Genomic DNA, 22,571 nt, shown 5'->3' on the forward strand with positions numbered 1-22,571 from the left:
ACGTGGTGGTGACGTGGTGGTGATGTGGTGGTGGCGGTACCTCCTCCCATCAAACTCCCATCAATGGCTCAAGTTTTTATTGTGTCTATCGCCTCGGCACTTCACCTCCTCCCGAGTCGCGACACACTACCCATCGCGCCTCACCTCTGTCCGCAGCATTGCCCCGGGAAGTGCGTGCCGGGGTGGGAGGGAAAGGGGGGAGGTGAGTCACGGGTGGATGGGTGGCCTCGGGAGAAACATGGCTCTCAAAAAGGTTTCTCCGATAAAAACCTCGTATGCTTGCACCGCCACAGCCTTCACCACCACAGCCACCGCACCGCCACAGCCTTCACCACCACAACCACCGCACCGCCACAACCTTCACCACCACAACCACCGCACCGCCTTCACCACCACAGCCACTGCACCACCACCACCACAACCACCACCACAAGCACCACCACCACTACAACCATCACCACCTTCACCACCACCACCACCACCACAACCATCACCACCACCACCACCACCACCGCTATTACTGTCACCACCACAACCATCACCATCACCACCACCACCACCGCTATCACTGTCACCACCAAAACCATCACCACCACCACCACCACCACCACCGCTATCACTGTCACCACCACACCATCACCACCACCACCACCACCACCACCGCTATCACTGTCACCACCACAACCATCACCACCACCACCACCACCACCACCGCTATTACTGTCACCACCACAACCATCACCACCACCACCACCACACACTGTCACCGCCAATTCACCACCACCACCACAACCACCACCACAGCCTTCACCACACCACCACAACACCGCTACACCACAACCACCACCATCACCACCACCACCACCGCTATCACTGTCACCACCACAAACCATCACCACCACCACCACCACCCCACCACAACCTTCACCACACCACCACAACCATGTCACCACCACAACCATCACCACCACCACCACAACCACCGCTACCACAGCCTTCACCACCACAACCACCACCACCGCCACAGCCTTCACCACCACAACCACTGCACCGCCACAGCCTTCACCACCACAACCACCACCACAGGCTTCACCACCACAACCACCACCGCCACAGCCTTCACCACCACAACCACCGCACCACCACAGCCTTCACCACCACAACCACCGCACTGTCACCACAGCCTTCACCACCACCCACCACCACCACCACCACAGTTCACCACCACAACCATCACCACCACAGCCTTCACCACCACAACCACTGCACCACCACAGCCTTCACCACCACAACCACCGCACCACCACAGCCTTCACCACCACAACCACCGCACCGCCACAGCCTTCACCACCACAACCACCGCACCGCCACAGCCTTCACCACCACAACCACCGCACCACCACAGCCTTCACCACCACAACCACCGCACCACCACAGCCTTCACCACCACAACCACCGCACCGCCACAGCCTTCACCACCACAACCACCGCACCGCCACAGCCTTCACCACCACAACCACCGCGGCAATGGTCACTTCACGCCTCATCTGAAAAGAAAAAGAAAAAGGAAGACAGTATAATGATCTGACCTATATTCCCCGAAACTCTTCCACCTTATGAAAAAAGGAAAATAACACTGTGAATTACTAAGTGACAGCCGGGTGTGTGCTGCATAAAAACTATCAAATGACTTGCTGCATTACAACAATTACCTCATCGTGTAATTACATAGACAATTGCTACGTGATAGTAAGTAATAATTAAGTAACGTCAGACACTTTATCATTAATATCCTATATGAAAATTAATCATGAAGGAATTAATCATTGCCAATTAGATATTACATAAAACCAACAATTTACTATCAATTCATTACTACTAAGGTATAATTGTGATAAATCATCTTAATACCACAAAAAAAGATAGAAATTATACAAACTCGTTATTAAAAAGAAAATGACCTAAACTAAAAGAAGATATCAACTAAAACAGTACCACTAACAAAGAGAAACAACACAAGTAAATGAACACCAACTAACTCTCTACAAAACTCAAACCTAACCACTAATAAGGAGCAACAGAGAACACCATCACAAACAAATGAACAAAGATAAGTCCCCACCAACCTCTGCCTCACTAAAAGATTCCACTAGCAACATTCAAAAAAGAGAAAAAAAAAACACTTGAGAATTCCCACCACTACTTAACGAGATGGGAATCATAAATAATACACACACACACACACACACACACACACACACACACACACACACACACACACACACACACACACACACACACACACACATATAAGGTAATAATCCTAATAAATTATTAAACAGAATCAAGGAGAATAATGAGACAAAAAATATAGTAAATCCTACACAATTTACAGTTAATAGAGCTTTGAATTTTTTGTGTAAAGTGAAAATGACACACACACACACACACACACACACACACACACACACACACACACACACACACACACACACACACACACACACACACACACACACACACACACACACACAGCACTATATTCCCAGGACCTCTGTATTCCTGCTAGATATTACTTCCCTTCCCCCGAGGCTTCCGTTTCCTGGAATATGATATGCTATAAACCTTTCCAAAATCCTCTTGAGCACGTTTTTTTTCTATCTTTTAGTGGATATTTTATGTAAATCCACCGAGCGGCTGAAAAAGAGTTAAAAAAAAAATATTCTGGTCGTCGCGCCTTTGTGTACCACTGGAAAACCTCCTGGCCGATTATTTTCTTTTCTTCTCTTTCCTCTCCATTCACAGCGCCACCTTTACACACACACACACACACACACACACACACACACACACACACACACACACACAGCCGCTTATGATATTTCCATGGAGTTTCAGAGAGCGAGTGAATCTTTTCCTTTATAAACTGAGTTGGTAAACAAAGAAAAATTATCCTTTCTCTCTCTCTCTCTCTCTCTCTCTCTCTCTCTCTCGTCTCTGTCTGTCTGTTTACATTTATCTGATAATTTGTCTGCCTGTCTGTCTCTCTTTGATTGTTTGTTTATCTGTCTGTCTGTCTGTCTGTCTATCTGTCTGCCAGTCTCTTTCCATCAGGGACTGCCACATGTAAGCCCGATGGTTTCTTGCAGCTTTCTTAATTTTCTCTCTCTCTCTCTCTCTCTCTCTCTCTCTCTCTCTCTCTCTCTCTCTCTCTCTCTCTCTCTCGCGTCACTATTCCATTACCATCCGTGCCAGTCGTGAGGTGTGTGTGTGTGTGTGTGTGTGTGTGTGTGTGTGTGTGTGTGTGTGTGTGTGTGTGTGTGTGTGTGTGTGTGTGTGTGTGTGTGTGTGTGTATCCTGCAAGCCATACACGCAGCTGGAGGCTCCATCAAAGGTAGCAAAGGTGAGCCAGGTAAGCTAATCTCCTCGATGTTTTGGTAATGAAACAGAGGAGGAGCAGGAGGAAGAGGAGGAGGAGGAGGAGGAGGAGGAGGAGGAGGAGGAGGAGGAGGAGGAGGGAAGGCCAGGGAGGAGGCGAGTGTGGATCCTACCTCATTTACTTTCTAACACATAAACACACACACACACACACACACACACACACACACACACACCTCTCTCTCTTTCTCTCTCTCTCGACCAATATGAATCCGAAGAACAAAGTAAATTTTGTTAATAATTCAACTCATAAAGGAGAAGTCTCTCTCTCTCTCTCTCTCTCTCTCTCTCTCTCTCTCTCTCTCTCTAAATTAATAGAAACACTTAATACAAACCAAATTCTTAAAAAACAAAAAAAACAAAAGGTAGACGAAATAAATGAATACATACAAGAATAATTGATAAGTGGACACACACACACACACACACACACACACACACACACACACACACACACACACACAAATAAATAAATAAACAAATAAATAAACTGTATAGATAAACTCGAAGCCAATAACGAAGCTTCACTCTAAGAACTTTACTACGTTTCGAATCCGGAGCATAATAATAATAATACAACCTCCTTTTCCTTCCTTTTTTTTTCCTTTGTATATTTCGCCTCTTTTTTTTCCTGCTGGAGTGAAGGTCTACGGCCGTAATATTGTAATTCAGAGGAAAACGGGGCAGGCCATTTAAAAGGTTCGCTTATCGCATTATATTCGAGGAAATGAAGGTTGGGGGAGGGAGAGGGGAGAGGAGCAGAGGGAGAGGGAAGGAGAGGGAACAGAGAGAGAGAGAGAGAGAGAGAGAGAGAGAGAGAGAGAGAGAGAGAGAGAGAGAGAGAGAGAGAGAGGGTGGGAATTGAGTGAAGGAGGAAGGAGGGAAGAAGAGAAGCTTATGGTTGGGGAGGGTGTGTGGGTAGGGGTGGGTGGGTGGGGAGGGTGGGAAGGAAAGGGTTATATTAAGAGAGGAAAAAGGGAGATTCGGGAGAGTATATGTAAGTGGTGGTAGGAGGAGGAGGAGGAGGAGGAGGAGGAGGAGGAGGAGGAGGAGGAGGAGGAGGAGGAGGAGGAGGAGGAGGAGGAAAAGGAGAAGAAAAAGAAAGAAGAAGAAGAAGAAGAAGAAGAAGAAGAAGAAGAAGAAGAAGAAGAAGAAGAAGAAGAAGAAGAAGAAGAAGGAAAAGGAGAAAAAGAAGAAGGAAGAGAAGAAGGATAAAAAAAAGAAAAAAAAGACAAAGATGGAGACGAAGAACACGACGAAGAAAAGAAAAAAAGAAAAAAAGAAAAGATAGCTAGTAATAACGAGAAGGAGGAGGAAAAGAAAGAAGAGAAGGAGAAAGAGGAGGAGGGGAAAGAGGAGGAAGAATGAGAAGGAGGAGGAGGAGAAGAAGGAATACAAACGAATCGAAAGAAAGCACAGCAGCAGACTTTTGTCCCCGCCAGGCTGTTTGATGACGAGGAAAATGGAAGGCTCAACCTGGGTAGGCCGCCGCGACAGGAAGATTTGGTGGGGAGTCTTGATGCTGCTTACTGCCGGATGCGAGGGATCTCTTAGTTAAAAGGAGGAGGAGGAGAAGGAGAAGGAGAAGGAGGAGGAGGAGGAGGAGGAGGAGGAGAAGGAGAAAGAGAAGGAGAAGGAGGTGGAGGAGGAGAAGGAGGATCGAGAAGGAGAAGGAAAACCGAGAGAGAGGGATCAGAGGAAGTAGAACATTTATAGAGAGAAACGGAAACAAGATGGGGGAAATAAAATCTATATTTGTATGCTTATTGTGATGTACTGCATAATATCGTCATGTGACCCTGCCCTGTAATTGCCGAACACGGGAGAGGAGTACTGCACGAAATGAGTGTGTGCTCTGATTGGACTGGTTGGTATAGTGCATGGTCTTGAGTGGCGGCAGGCAGGCAATCACAGGGAAGTGCTCGGGTCAGGAGGAAACACTGGGGTCCCTTCCTCCTCCTCACTGACGCCTGGCGGGGATTCCAACACCCAAGGCAGTAGCAATAAAGGGGTTGCTCGTATTCTTAACCAGCTTAGGCTTTCATTAAGGGTTTTCAAAGGGCGTAGCGGTAGTTAGCTGGGTTCTATTGAGAGTTTCCTGCCGCTGATGGTACAGAATCATTATTAGACTATCAAGAGAATCGTGAAAAGACTCTTGAAATCCCCAATAACTTCCACTTCGAGTCTGTTGAAAGTAGTCGAGATGAGACTCAGAAACCTGTGAGAACATGTACTGTGCGCCATTACCATTCCCTCAATTACCTCCCTCTTGTCTGCACCACACTGGATGCTGCAGTGATTGTGTGTGTGTGTGTGTGTGTGTGTGTGTGTGTGTGTGTGTGTGTGTGTGTGTGTGTGTGTGTGTGTGTGTGTGTACTGTATTACTCAACTTACTGCAGTACAGCATTGCCTTGCTTTGCTTCATGTGGTGGCGTGCTGCAGTGCTGGTTTGTGCTTCGTATTGCGCTGCGTTGTGTCTGTTTGGTCAGATAACTAGAGTAAATATTTTCCTTCACCTCTCAGCGTGCCGAGACCAAGTACTCGTTTCCACGATGCCGGTAAAACACAGAGCGGGATCAGACGCCCACTTGGCACACTCGCGAGGCCGTGAGCACATCAAAGTTGGAATGGAGGGTTTGCCGATCGCTGTTCCGAGAAGAGAACCGCCTCACTGGGCATAAATGGCCTTCCAACAGAGATCAAACACCATTAGTCGCATTCATTCTTTCACTCACCCGCTCGTTCATTCATTCACGCCCTCCATGTAGTGCAGGTAACTTTTTTATCAACGCAAATGGAGGCAATCACGAGTCCACTCTGCCGCCGTGACGCAGATTTCCTGGCACGTGCGCTTTGTTCTGGTTTGACATGAAATATCCGTGACCTCAACTGCTGCTGTCGAGGGGAGGGAGCACCAAGGACGAATGGGAGGGACGGAGGAAGGGAGCAAAGAGGAGAATGTTAAGAAAATGAAAATAATGAACAACAGAATGGAGAAATGCTACGGAATAAGAATACATGTAAAGGAAAGCTGAATTTTCAACACACTCCTGCAGGGCGAATAAATTTTTTACTCATTTATTTTCATGATTATTATTATTTATTTATTTATGTTTTTTAAGACAGGCACACTGGTTTATTATTAGCGCACTCCACCATCTTTGACATTTACATAAATCGGGAGCCTTGTGTCTTGGTATACCTGGTCAGGAGAGGTAAACTTTAGTGTTCCTCACAGGAATGAAGGAAGTGAACATTATCAGGAACTACCAAGCCAAGATAGAAAAAAAGAATAAATAAAATAAATGAACACGAAACATAATAATGATAATGATAATACAGTACTACTACTACTACTACTACTACTACTACTACTAATAATAATAATAATAATAATAAAAGAATTAAAATTAAAGAGAAAAGAAAAATAAATAAAGAACAAAGAAACATAGATATATAAAAAATGTAAAATAAATAAAAGAATCAATGAAAACATGAATTAAGCATTCACTCAAGGACAGCTGGGCAGCACACACCAGAGCACGCATCAAGGAAAACAAAAAAAATGAAAGAACTAAAGAAAAGATAGAATGAAAGAAAAAAAAGGGTCCTGACAAAAGGAGGAGGAGCTAGAGGAGGAGGAGGAGGAGGAGGAGGAGGAGGAGCTAGAGGAGGAGGAGGAGGAGGAGGACGAGGAGAAGGAGAAAGAACAGAACAGAAAGAGAGAGAACAAGAAAGGAGTGAACAGAATGGATGAAAGGAAAGGCTACAACAGCGAGAGAGAGAGAGAGAGAGAGAGAGAGAGAGAGAGAGAGAGAGAGAGAGAGAGAAACATAGGGAGGCAGCACAGACAACAGATTACCGTCACCATTCATAGCACAGTGGCCGCCTCCTGCTCAAAGCGACGCGACTCACCACACACCACAAGGCGACACACAAGTAAGGCGAGCAACCCTGAATGTCTCACTGCAACATTCACACTCATGCATGTACCAACAGAATACACAACACCGCCCCGTGAATGCAAAGATAGACACGGTGATTAGAAAGGCCTGCAGGAGGACGTGGAGTTAGTAGTGGTGGTAGTAGTAGTTGTGGTGGTGGTAGTAGTAGTAGTAGTAGTAGTAGTAGTAGTAGTGGAGGAAAAGAAGAAGAAGAAGTAGTAGTAGTAGTAGTAGTAGTAGTAGTAGTAGTAGTAGTAGTAGTAGTAGTAGTAGTAGTAGTAGTAGTAGTAGTAGTAGTAGTAGTAGTGGCAGTATTATTATTATTATTATTATTATTATTATTATTATTATTATTATTATTATTATTATTATTATTATTATTATTATTATTATTATTATTATTATTATTATTATTATTATTATTATTATTATTATTATTATTATTATCATTACTATTATTATTATTATTATTATTATTATCATTATTATTATCATCGTCATCATCATCAGTAAAAGTGGCAGTAGCAGCAGCAGCAGTAGTAACAAGAGTAGCAGCAGCATAGTAGTAGCAGCAGTAGTAGTAGCAGCAGTAATAACAACAACAGTAAACCAAAGTTCCTGCAGCATCAGTAGTCACGACACACACTGAGCAGCAGCAACACCAGCAACAAGCAGGAAGAGCAGCAGCAAGGACACTCAACACAGCACCCCATGAACCAGAGCACCGAGAGACACTCACTGCCAAGATGTAGCCAAGACAGACGGCGTACTCCCTGTCGCCACCACCGATCGATAACAGGGTACACACACACACACACACACACACACACACACACACATCTAGAGAAACCTGACGTGGTGCGGGTCTATCAGCGTAAGGTGTCAGAAGGCGCCCTTTTGTTCTGGCAATGGCGAAGAATAGAAAGAAGAGTAGGTGGTGGTGCCATTATTGTATAGAGGGTTACTGAAGCAGGGGTCTCTCTCTCTCTCTCTCTCTCTCTCTCTCTCTCTCTCTCTCTCTCTCTCTCTAATCTATATTAAAGCTTGACTCACACCTCATTAATTATTGCTCTCTCTCACATTCACTTTTTCCATTCTTACATTACGTGTCTTGCTCTGAAACATCATTAATCTCTCTCTCTCTCTCTCTCTCTCTCTCTCTCTCTCTCTCTCTCTCTCTCTCTCTCTCTCTCTCTCTCCTATACTATTTTCCTCCCCATTTATTGACCGCTATGGTTGTTCCCTTCCTCCTTCCCTCCTTCTCTCCCTCCTTCCTTGTTTCCCTCCCTTCCTCCTTCTCCGTACACTGATCACTTTACCTCCACTAATTGTAGTAGAAGGAGAGAGAGAGAGAGAGAGAGAGAGAGAGAGAGAGAGAGAGAGAGAGAGAGAGTAATGGGTCCCCAGGGAGAGTGTCAACATTGAGGTGTACGAAGGTCTATTATGAGGCACCTATCACCCCATTGTGTGTGAGGGAGGAGGAGGAGGAGGAGGAGGAGGAGGAGGAGGAGGAGGAGGAGGAGGAGGAGGAGGAGGAGGAGGAGGAGGAGGAGGAGGACGATAACGAGGACGAGGACGAGAAAGAGAAAGAGGAAGAGGAAAAGGAAGAGGAGAAGGACAAATATGTTTTCTCTTCTATACTTCATTTATTTCTATTTTCTTCCATTTCTCATTGATTTCTTTCCATCACATTTATCTTGTATTTACATTTACACTCTAAGTACTTCATCTACCTACCCTTCCATGTCTATCTGTCTGTGTAATACTCTATCTACTTACCTATCTATCCATCTATCTGCTTACCTATCAACCTATTCATCTTTCCACCTACGTAACTATCTATCTATCTATCCATCCATCTATCTAATCTAATCTAATCTATCTATCTAACTCATTCCCTACTTGTCTATCTCTATGCATCTCTGTGTATTTGCTTATCTATTTAACTGCTTATCCTATCTACCTATCTAGCTATATATCTATCCCTCACTAGCTACGTGTATCTGTCCATCCATTCATCTACTTTAAATCTGCACAGTTACTCATCTGCAGTATTCTCTAACCCTCCCTCATATTTAGTTATTCACCCCAACACATTCGTCTATTTACTTATCAATTAGTTCCCTTCTTCTCTCCTTACACATTTTTGGTTAATAACTGAGAGAGAACGCGGAAGGGTTATAAAATTATCCGAATGAAATGCAAATTGGAAAGAGGAGGAGGAGGAGGAGGAGGAGGAGGAGGAGGAGGAGGAGGAGGAGGAGGAGAGAGAGAGAGAGAAAGAAGAGGAAATGTGAAGGGCGAAGGAGAGAGAAAGAAAGGGCCCCTGACAAAAGGAGGAGCTGGAAGAGGAGGAGGAGGAGGAGGAGGAGGAGGAGGAGAGAGAAGAAAGAATAGAGAGAGAGAGAGAGAGAGAGAGAGAGAGAGAGAGAGAGAGAGAGAGAGAGAGAGAGAGAGAGAGAGAGAACAAGAAAGAATTGAACAGAATGGATGAAAGGAAAGGTTACAGCAGCGTGACAATGAGAGAGAGAGAGAGAGAGAGAGAGAGAGAGAGAGAGAGAGAGAGAGAGAGAGAGAGAGAGAGAGAGAGAGAGCCTGGAGGGCAAAGGAAGGGAGGAGAACAAGAAAAATAAAGAAATAAACCTAGAGAGAGAGAGAGAGAGAGAGAGAGAGAGAGAGAGAGAGAGAGAGAAGACAAGGGAGAGAGGGAGAGAGGGAAGACACCAGTCATAATAAAGCTCCGGGGAACTGCTACAACCCCGTTGTAGGACGTGGCACCACCAACGGCAGTTCGTTCACACTTACGTGGGGTTGTGGAACAAACTGATAGCCAGTGAACAAAACTGTGATCATTTTGACAGACTTACAACACAAAAGTTCAAATGTACAGTTAACCAGTGGCTGATAAACTATAGACAGCAGTGATATATATATATATATATATATATATATATATATATATATATATATATATATATATATATATATATATATATATATATATATATATATATATATATATATATATAAGTAGACAGAGTGAGGCTTTAAAATAGGCAACAATAACTATGTAACCTTTAGTCTCCAAGTTGTCACTATAAGCTATGTAAGGTAGTGGTGACATACTCTGTAAATATGTTGTAAACTGTATAAATAAAAAAAGCTGGAAGAGAGAGAGAGAGAGAGAGAGAGAGAGAGAGAGAGAGAGAGAGAGAGAGAGAGAGAGTCCATCGGTTCCTCGGCTGGTCGGTGTATGTGTGAGACGAAAAGAAGAAGAAGAAGAAGAAGAAGAAGAAGAAGAAGAAGAAGAAGAAGAAGAATGTTTATTCCATTATACAATACAATGGTTATTCCTTACATGGTGTTTACAGCATATAAACATTTGGTCAGGCAACATGTAAACAACAGTTAAGATTGTTCTATATAGGAAAAATCACAAATACATAAAAAGTAGATAGACTATACTATCTGCACTAAAATCTTTAGAACGGTAAAACTAATGTCTTAAAACGACAATGAGTAAAATTATATAAGAAAAATAAAACACTAAGTCTACAAATAATCAAAATAAATTAAAAACATAGTAAAACAAGAAAAAACACTTAATTTGTACAATAGTTATGGAGTACTAAACTGTTGCACTAAAAGTGGCGTAGCAACTGTCGTTTAAAAGAAGAAGCGGTGGCGGCATTCCTGAGACAAGCGGGAAGGCTATTCCACAGGCGTGGCGCGGCCACCAGTGCTGAGCGAGCCCCAGTGTGTGTGTTAGTGTGAGGGATATACAGTTGATTCTGTTGTCTGGTAGGAAGAAGCCGTAGATCACTGAGTTTTGGTAGGGGAAGAATATGGTGCGGAATTCTCTCATTCAAAATGTTATAAGTCATTACACATAATTCATATTTATATTTATATTCAATTCTTAGCCATCCAAGCTTTTTCAGGAAAGGAGTGACGTGGTCACGCCGAGTCCCTCCATTCAGTGCAACTTTAGCAGCAAAGTTTTGTACTTTCTGTACTCGTTGTAGCTGAATTGCGTTAGTAGTAGAAGAAGAAGAAGAAAAGCGGAAAAAGAAGAAAGAAAAGAAAAAAGAAAGAAAGAAAGAAAGAAAGAAGAAGAAGAAGAAGAAGAAGAAGAAGGTTCGCCTCTTGTCTGATAACGAAGGTGAAGGGAAGATGTCTGGGAAGGAAGAAAAGGACGAAGAATGAAGCAATACAAGGCGAAGAAGGCCGGGGTGAGGAGAGAGAGAGAGAGAGAGAGAGAGAGAGAGAGAGAGAGAGAGAGAGAGAGAGAGAGAGAGAGAGAGAGAAAAGGAAAGAGAGGGAGAGAAAGGGGGGAGAAAGAAGAACAACATGGAAAGGATATGGGAGGAAGAGAAGGGCGATAATTCAGTAGCGAAGGAATGAAACAAGGAATAACAAAGGAAGATAATGGCAAATGAAATGAAAGAGGGAGTGAAAAGTAAAGAGAAAAAGATAGGAAGGGTAAAGGAAGGGATAGGAGGGATGGCAGGGTGATGGGAAGGGAGGCTGGGAGTGGGAAGGGAGAGAAAGAGATGGAGGAAGGGAGAAGTTATGAGCAGTAGAGGGAAGGAAGGTAGAAGAGAATAGGGAGGAAAGAAAGGTCATAAGAAATAGAGAGAAAGGAAAGAGGAAGGGAAAGAAGGAAGAGATAGTGATGGGAAAAGGAAGCAGAGATAATAAGGAAGGAGAAGGGAAGTGAAAGGGAAATAATGAGGAGATGGGAAGGGAGAAGGAGGAGGTTGTGAAAGGAAGTGAGAAAAAAGGGAATATATATATGGGAAAGAAACGGAAGGGAAAGAAAGGAAACGGGGGAAATAAACTGTAAAAAGGTAGAAAAAAGGGCGAAGAACAGGAAAGGAAGGGAAAGAAGACACAAAGAAAAAGATAAAAGAGGAAGAAGGGAGAGTTTGTGAAAGGTCGAGTAAGAAGGATGGAGAGATGAGAAAGGAGAGAAATAAAGAATGAAAGGAAGAAATTGTGAAAGATGGATTAAAACAAAATAAGGAGAAGGAAAGGAAAAGAAAAACACACAAAAGGGAGAGGTTGTGAAGAAGAGAGAAGAGAGAAATGGAAAAGGAGGAAAACAAACAGGAAAATTGTGAAATATAAAGAAAAAAGACAAGGAACAAGAAGGAATGAAAGGAGCAGACTGGAGGGAGAGGTTGTGGAAGGTGGAGAGACAAGGAATAGATGGGATAGGAGGAAAAAAGACAGGGAAAGGAAGAAAGTGTGAGACAGAGAAAGAAGGCGAAGAACAGAAAGGGAAAGGAACACACAGAAGAGAGAGGTTGTGAAAGTTAGAAGGAAAAGGAAGAGATGGAAAAGAAGGAAAACAAACAGGGAAAAAGTAGTGAAATATCGGTAAAGTAGACAAGGAACAGGAACGGAAAGGAACAAACAGAAGGGAGAGGTTGTGAAAGGTAAGAGCGAGAAGAGAGAAAGGAGAGAGAGAGAGAGAGAGAGCAGGGAAGGGGAGGGAGGGAGGGAGAAACAAAGAGGGTGTGGGAGGGCAGACATCAAGACACTGGCCATCGCTCCTCTAATGAACAAAGTTAGCAGCACCGCGATATGAACTTTGTCACAAGCGAGTGGGTGTGTCATGTAGGGCCTCTCGCGGGAAGGAACGGCCTACGGGTGGGTTGGAGGGTAGGCAGCCATAGGTAGACACACACACACACACACACACACACACACACACACACACACTCTCTCTCTCTCTCTCTCTCTCTCCCATTTGTGTCCACCCTCCCTCCTTCCCTCCCTAACTAATTGCCCCCGTCCCTCACTCTATAATTGTCTTAACACATTCCGTTGTTCCCTCTTTACTAGTGCGCTAATGATGCTTAGTAGTAGTAATAGTAGTAGTAGTAGTAGTAGTAGTAGTAGTAGTAGTAGTAGTAGTAGTAGTAGTAGTAGTAAGGAGGAAGAGGAAGAGGAAGAGATGGAGAAGGAGAAAGAGAAGGAGGAGAGAAACTAAGAGAAAAGAGGACAGGAGAGGTGGAGGAGGAGGATCATTAGGAATCACAAAGGCAAAACAAACATGTGTCCCAAGAGGCAGTAAAGGCGAAGGCTCCTCCCCACCCATGGCTCCCTTTCGCCGCAGCGGTAGGAAGTGAAGGCAAATCAACATGGAAAAACAGCGAGAAAATCTTTTACGGGAACGGGGTGGCAATAGAAGCCTAGGGAAGTGCTGGTGCTAGTGGAATATCAGGAAAGAGGGGCTTGGTTACCGTTCACCGTGCACCAGGGATTGCACACCCAGGTACTTCCCTCGCCAAATTTTGCCGTCGCACACACCCACTACTATTCCTGCAACTGCTACAACAACAGCTACAGTTACAGTTATCGGGAACAGTGACGAGGGTCGGCTGTTACGAGTACGTTTAATACCTTAGATGTGGATTAGTCTGGGTATTTGTCGTATCGGTTCTTGAAAGTAGTGACCGTTTCGCTATCACCGAGATTGGATGGCAGGTTGTTCCTAACTTTAACGATCGGTTTGAAAAGGAAAAAAAAAAAAAAAAGAAAAGAAAAGAAAAAGAAAAAGCTTCGTTCGTCGAAAAGCTACTGGTTAGTTTCAAAATGTCACGTTTTCTGATTTTGTCTAATTTTCTAGAAAACGATCAGTTAAGTACACAACACGTGCAGTTCGTGTGGTCATCAGCCATCAAGGGCAGAATTTGAGAAAGAGCTTCAAGGCGCTGATTCCAAACTTCCTCCAGCTCGGCTAGTAAAAATAACAGTATAGAGTTCCGCGAGACCAAAGTATTTGTTCCAGAACGAATAGGTAAAAACACTACAACGGCTGACCAGCAGATACAGAGTCTTTTTTCGTGTTGTCATGAGTGAAACACTGACATGTGCGGTGCGTGAGGCACAGCTACAGTCACAATCAGACAGCTGCTCGGTCTTTTTCCTCCTTTGTATAAAGGCACTATATTTTCTCTTTTCCACTCCCTTGGTACTCTCACATCCATCAAAGAGCTGTTGATCACATCACAAATGGGCTCCACCAGCTGTTCTCGACATTCTCTCAGTGTCCATCCTGACACTCCATCTGGTCCCATTGCTTTTTCTAATATCCACCTTCTCTAATAATTTGCAATTTTCAGTTTTTATACCATAACGCTCCTTAACCCTTCCTACGTCGCTTTCTCGTTTGGTTTTAGAAAATCTCTTACATTAAATATATATCTAAAAGCTCTCATTCATAAGCTCACTTACTTCTTCCGCTGTTTCATATATCCTATTTCCCTTGATCAACTTATTGATGGTCTCTCTGTTCGTCCTCTTTCCATTTATATACTGTAAAAAAGCTTGGGTTCCTCTTCACATATTTTTACTACATCCCTTTCAAACTTTCTCTCTTCTCCATCCTTATTCTAACATATTCATTTCTTGCCTCTTTTATATAGCTTCCTAGTGTCTTCATTTCGATGCTTCTTTAACTCTTCCAAGCTACATCCTTACCCTTCTTAGCTTTTGCACATCTAACATTATACCGCATGTGTTTGCTCCCCTTATACGAGAATATACCTCTTCACCCCCTCACTGTACTTTTCTAGGAATATTTCATACTTCCCTTGCACTGTTTGCCCTCAATTATTTCTTTCTAATTCATACTACTCAAGTATTTACGTAAGTCTTCAAAATTTGTCTTGGTGTGATTCAATCTTCCTTGTTTGTGACCCTCTTTGCATTTCAGGCTATGATATATAATGTTTTTTATTTATTTTTTTGTGAATACTAGGTCAAACACGGATGGTTCTTCTTTTCTGTACCTTGCGTAGTCTTTCACCCATTGGCCCATTGTATTTACCATTGCCAGCTGTAACACTTCTTCCCCATCGTCCAGTATAACCATTCACTTCCATTTCTCCCCAATATACGTTTCTGCAGTTAAGGTCTCCCACGAGTAGTACTCTTCTTTCCTTCCTCAGCATGTTGTCCAAGCATTTTAGCACTTCTTGCATTTCCTTGTGCTTATCCCGCCTCCATGTATTAGTCTTCGGTGGTATATATGCCACTATAATTCTCCTCCTTTCCCTCCCGCTGGTCCTAATTGTTAGACTTAAAACCTCTACCAATCCATCTCCATATTGTACTTCTTCCACATAGCATATCATCTCAAGTCATTATCAATACTTCTCCTGCTTTTGCCTTCTATCTCTCCTCCAAACATTACATCCCTGTTCTTTAGAATTTGATTGGACGCCTTCACTTAACTTTGTCTTTGTTATACATACCACATTTTGTTTTCAGTATATAGTCTTTCACTTCCAGCATTCCTGATATTAAGTTGTCTTTGTTTGTATGCATAACCCTTGGTGTATTTCTTCCCCTTCAAGGATACACTATTTCCTCAGCCTCATTTCTAGTACTCTCAGTAAAATTTCTTCTCGTTGTCTGTCTTCTCGTTTTTTTCCTTGGCTTTGTGTGTGTGTGTGGGGGGGGGGGGGAAGGTTTAGCAGTTTTAGTGGTGTTTGCCGTAGTTGTAATGGCGGTGATTATTGTGATTTTAATGTTTGAAACACTTCTGTTACGTCACTGAGTTGTGTTTGGAATACGAGCATAGACAGTTGTTAATAAGGACAAGCCTGGTGCTGAGCTATGATTGGCTGTGTCTGCTACGTGCTGAGTTGTGATTGGTCCACGTGTGGAGGAGACTGCACGCTAACTCCAAGCTGTTTGGGAAAGGACTGGGTGTGTGGGAGAGACATCTCATTTCATCCTAAATATCACTGCTGGCTACCTGCTGCTCGTCCCTTTTCTTGGTAAGAGTGACGGGGGAACCATGACTGGAAACAAGAAAATGGTAACCCTTCGCATCCAAGTGACCATTCCCTATGGCAGCAAGCGGCCACAGCGCGTGCGTGTGGTCGCCAAGGACCGCGGCGCCCTGCTGTTCGCCTACCGCCGCGAGCTGGGCTGCGTCCCGCTGTACAAGGCGGGGTGGAGGCGCGTGCCAGGTGACAAGGGCACCTGGCTGTGGCAGAACGAGCAGGCCATGGCCGTGTCCGTGGATATGGCCAGGCTGCTCAGCTACAAGAAGCTCGCCCTGCAGCTGTACTGCCTGCGTGGAGATGACGTCAAGCACAAAGGCGTCTTCAATTTACGCCGGGTGATGGAGCAGCAGCAGCGGGAGGACGAGCTGCACCTGGCCATGCAGTACTCCACAGGCTGCTGGTGGTGGCGCTGCCTCGCCTGTACTTGTTTCCGCAGGTCCAAGGATGAGGCAGTGCTCCAACGAGGAGGCGGCGAGAACCTGCGATTGGACAACAACGCCATCCTGTCGCAGACCCGGCCACAGGCCAGCGTGGCCCTCTTCGACAGGGAGCAGGTTAGTAACGACCCTGCCGCAGCTCAGCACGCGGCCAGCGGGTCGTCCCACGCTTCAGGTGGGCCCGACACGTCTCAGGAAGTGGTCTGTGGCCTGTCAGGAGCTGGTGACGACCCCACCGCTGCTGAGCACGCGGCCAGCGGGTCGTCTCACGCTACAAACGGGCCCGACACGTCTCAGGACGTGATCTGTGGCCTGTTTGGAGCTGATGACGACCCCTCCGCGGGTCAGCAGGCCGCCTCCGTCACCGCCACTGTGGAGCAGCGACCTGCTCGGTTCCCTGACTCAGGCGCGGTGTTCCCCGAGCTGCTACGGGAACACGACTCCCGGCTGGCGAAGGAGAAGGCAGACCGAGAGGAGACCCAGAAGGAGGAGGCGCCTCTTCCCCACAGTGACGTAGGAAGAGTCGGCAAGAAGGTTCGTGGAGTGCTGTGCTACGTATGGAGGGCCAACAGAGCGGTGTACACCGTTTGGAGGGCGGGCAGCTCGGTGAGTGCCCTATGGAAAGCGGCCTGTGCTGTGCAGGCTGTCTGGACAGGTGACAGCGTGCTGCGTGCCCTGTGGATAGCGGGTGGCACAGTGTATGCTGTCTTCACCGCGGGTGGCGCAGTGCGCGGCCTGTTGATGGTGGGCGGCGCGGTAGGCGGGCCCTGGAGGCTAGGAGGCATGCGTGCCCTGTTGACAGGGCGCCGCGTGGTGCGTGCCCTCTGGACCGCACGCCGCTCAGTGCGTACCCTCTGGAGATCGCGGGGCGCATTGTTGGGCTCCTGGACAGCAGCAGGCGCGGTGCGAGCCGTGTGGACCGCGGGCCGCGGGTTGCACGGTGTCTGGATGGCAGGCGGCACTCTGAATATCATCTTGAGTGCAGGGGAAGAGGCACGTGTCCTCGGGGTGGCAGGCGGCATGGGCGCCATTGCGTTACTGGCGAACACTCTACTGGAAAGCAAAGACACGCAGCCCGTGGACTGGCTGCTCTGCGGCGTGGGTGCTGCTATCTTGCTGGTAGACTTCTGCGTCCAGGGCTGGAAGTGGCTGCGGCGTCGGCGAGGCGCAACAAGCAGGGAACACCAGCAGCGACCTACAGAGGGTGACTCGCCCGCTGACTGAGCTGCTCACACCGCCGCCAATGCGTGCACCGCTCACGAGTCAATGTCTCGCCGCGCTGCGTTGTTGCCAGCAAATCTTTCAGAATCTTTTCATCTGCTGAAGTGCACACCAGACTGGCGGTTCATCTCTGGTAAAGGCTTCAATCTTGCACACTGATCTTTCAAAATTTGAGGGTGCGTTTGTCATGCCAGGCCATTGCACGCGATCCCGCCAGCAACCTTCCAAAGATTGCCAATGTAAAGTATCTAGATTGATGATGTCGAAACCTTTAACAACTCTGAGTGCTTCAAATAAATTGCCTCTCATTCTTCGCTTTATCAAAATTTATCGAATTTATCGAAATTATCCCTCTTGCAATTTACTCCGTTGTCGATATAATTAACATACGAATACATAAAAAAGTTCCAATCACTGACCTTTGAGGATTATAAAAATAACTTTCAATAGTTCTAAATCAGCCAAAAAAGTCAATGAGGAAGGGATGCTGGCTTTTAACATGAGTATTCCGCACTACAACATAAAAATTGAAGAATCTATACCAATTATCACTTGTATGAGGTGCTACAAGGTTGAACAACACCAAACTAACGAATGCACGGAAGATATCTCACATGGCGAGACTGCAAGGCCACCACAAAATCCTGCCTCAACTGTGGCGGTGAGCAAAAGAAGACAAAAGGAAGGGACAACAGGCAAATAGCACATACAGCCACGCTATTCAAAATAACAGTACACAAAACCAACCGACTCTGAACACGATAGACAGAGAAACTACTATCATAATACACTCTTGTATGACCTATGTACATTTCCTTAACTCAATCAATTACAAACACTATATAAGGCCAACAACTTGGCCACTATCATCATCCCTGAGGATCCTCCATCAGCAAAAATTCTAAACTTACACCAGCACAAAGAGACACGCACAATGACACAAGCAAACACACAGCCCAGCAACCTAAAGTGTTCAGGCACATTACCAAAGACAAGTAAACTGAATAGTCAATGCAAACCTGATACACCGTCACTACAACAGCTACAGAGAACTGAATTAGAGTTGAAATGATAACCCAAAAAAAGCGAAGGATGGCCCAGGGAAACTATGAACCTAAGGACACTAATAAAAGGTATCGATACTGGCTTGTATAAATGGCGATATAGTATTAACACAATGTATTCAGAACAAGAGGTACAGCATATCACTACATCTGCAACAACGAGATCTCCCTCAATAACTGTTGGTGTATCATTGAAGACTCCCACTTTAACAAAATCAGGAGCGGCCTAATCACGGATAGAACACCACCCCAGAGTAAAGCAAGCAAACCGAGACACAGACACTCATCAAAGTAAAAAAAAAAAAAAAAAAAAAAAAAAAAATACAACACATTTCACATCTAAACTTCTCACAAACATAGAACACACTGACACATTACACATCATACAACACAACGTCCAACACCGGAAGAGCAAGAAAACCAACCTCAGTAACATATACAAGGAAATAAACCCAGACATAACACTGCTTAACAGCCACGGTTTGAACACATACAAAACAATCAAAATCTACAACCACACAACCTGCCTCATCAATGCCAGCGATGAACACCATGACGGCTCAGCAATCCTCGTCAGAACCAACCTGAAACACAGAAGTAAAGATGACTATGACACAGATAGCCTAAAAATTACTGTAGAAACAAATACAGGACTCACTAACATTGTCACAACTTACCTTCCATCTCACAGAGCTTACCTTCCCATCCCAGACTTCCATGCTATAGCCTTTCAATCAGACCCAACACGCATCATGGGGACTTGAACGCATGATACATATATCCTAAAAATTACTATAAAAACAAATGCAGGACCTATTAACATTGCCACAACTTCCAGATTTCCATGCTATAGCCTCCCAATCAGACCCAACACACATCATCTTGGACATGAACGCACACCATCCCAACACAGATAACAACAGAGGAAATAACGTAAGAAAAGCCTTAACTCCTTCAGTACCATGACGTGTTTTCATATTTATTCTGATTACTATTTGGAGATTTAATACAGCTCCAGCGACAAATGTGGGTGATTAAAATAGTGAAGGCTCTGTTCATTAATCTTCTGACCTCCATAGACCATTCCTAATATAAATGAAATTGTCAAATCATACCCAAAACTTGTGGTAAAAATGCGTCCCAGTACTAAAGGGGTTAATGATGATGATGATGATGAATAACAAACCAGCACATTATAGGCCCGGATTTCACTCCCTGTATATCCCACAATGCTTCATCATCCCCGGACATAGTAGTAGAAACCAGCAATAAAACTTACCACAACATACATCTACAATCAGGACCTGCAAATGACTGACTACAAACCAATAAAGATCATAATAACTACAAAACCCACAATAATTGACACACCATCAATATAAATAACAAATAAAAACCAACTAGGAAGAGTGTAACAAGGAAGTAATACATAAAACAACAAATGTCAACACAGATCCTTACAACAACCAAGCCACACTGGAAACTCAATGAATGAATGCTTGACTGCTGTAACTTCAAGAATGGAAAATCATACACATACTCGTACATCTAAAAAAAAAAAAAATAAATAAATAAATAAATAATAATAATAAAAAAAAAACAGAAAGTTATATACGACCAAAGAATGAGAGAACTACAGTGGTGGGCCAAACGACTGATGGAAGACACCTTAGCATCAGGTTGGACATACACAAAATATATTACTTGCAAAACAATCAGGAACGTTGTAACAGAAGCATGCAAAACAACAAAAACTGGGAGAACAAAATAAAGAAAACAAGCACACTCTACAGACATCCACAAAAAAATTCTGGCAAATCATTGAACAGCTAAAAGGTAACACTACAAACAAGGAACCCTATTTAATACAAGATAAAAAAAAAAAAGCCAAGAATTTTTTTTTTGGGGTAATCTGGAGCAACCTCTTCAGAATGAGGCAGGAAGTAAATTTGCTTTTGATGAGAGGAACGAACACAAAGTTAATAATTACATAAGTGACAAAACAATACACATCCACTCTTACCTCCAAGGAAAGCCAGATAATTCAAACAATGACAACTACTTGACATCTGACATTACATTACAGAACGTTAACAATATAGCATAACAGTTAAGAAATGACACACCTAGACACACAAAAAATAAATAAATTCATCCTTCAAATTAAAATCTGTAGCTAAAAATGCATTAGAAATCTTCACAAAACTTCTTAACATCACACTTACCAAACTTTCCAAACATATTTAAACACTCTAAAACAAAGTTTATTCCTAAACCTAACAAACAAACACTCAACAAACCAAAACAATTTCCACCCCATTTCACGACTTCAGGTAAAATTTTTGATGAAATAACAAATATAAGAATCAGAACCTTTCTAAAAACAATAACATATTGCCGGAATCACAACATTATTTTTTCTAAAAATAGATCCACAGACTGGGATTAAAGCTTTGCATATCTGGGTACAGCCAACACGTGGCACATATCACCAACAAACAACTCTTGCGCTCAAAATAATAAAACGTTTTGGCAAATTTAAACACCCAAATAAAACAACACTTAGTTAAATCACGTGTTCCTCCTATCTTAACCTACGCAAGTTAAACACTTAATGCACTTTCTGAGTCACAAATACTCTCAATACAAACATTACAAAATAGACCATTAAGATTTGCACATCAAGAAAAAAAAATATCCACACACAAAAACAAGAGAAGAAGTACTCTTACTATGCAATTTGGATCAAATCAATACCACCATACACACAAGAGGAAACACCATCAAACATAAGACACACAACATCATTAAGCACAAAACCTACATTGAAGCCTTACAAAACCACGACCTCGGAAGAGAACATAAAGGGTTCAAGAAACCAAGAAATCTCGTTTGATTTAACCCATGTCTTTTATTTACTAAACGATCCTTAAGTAAAAAATATTATACTAGTTCTACTACTACTACTACTACTACTACTACTACTACTACTAATGATGATGATAATAATAATAATAATAATAATAATAATAATAATAATAATAATAATAATAATAATAATAATAATAATAATAATAATAATAATAATAATAATAATAATAATAATAATAATAATAATAATAATAATAATAATAATAATAATAATAATAATAATAATAATAATAATAATAATAATAATAATAATAATAATAATAATAATAATAATAATAATAATAATAATAATAATAATAATAATAATAATAATAATAATAATAATAATAATAATAATAATAATAATAATAATAATAATAATAATAATAATAATAATAATAATAATAATAATAATAATAATGAAAATAGTAGTAACGATAATAATGGAAATAATGATAATAGTTGAAAAAGTAGTAATGATAATGATAATAAGAACATTGACGATAATAATTAAACAAATAAATATATAAATAAGAAAAACAGTCCGAGGAGGTCTTTTGCCTTGCAAGTAGCCAGCCAGCACACTCCCCCGAAGTGTGTTCCTTGTCACCGAGCAAGACGGATGGATTGCCCGTCACCTTTTACTTCCACTGTACTTCCTATCTCACTATAGCCCTCCATCCTTCCCTCCCACCCACTTTACCTCTTCTTATTTCACCCCACTATTCTATCTTCCAATTAATACTACCA

The 22,571-nt window shown here is 43.2% G+C and overlaps 1 pseudogene; it reads left to right on the top strand.

Annotated features, from left to right (window-relative positions):
* The first annotated feature begins 17,892 nt into the window (after positions 1–17,892).
* The window catches only part of LOC123516709, a 26,205-nt pseudogene continuing 21,526 nt past the window's right edge, over positions 17,893–22,571 (top strand).

Source organism: Portunus trituberculatus, chromosome 41, assembly GCF_017591435.1.
Source record: "Portunus trituberculatus isolate SZX2019 chromosome 41, ASM1759143v1, whole genome shotgun sequence".
In the NCBI taxonomy this organism is placed as follows: domain Eukaryota; kingdom Metazoa; phylum Arthropoda; class Malacostraca; order Decapoda; family Portunidae; genus Portunus; species Portunus trituberculatus.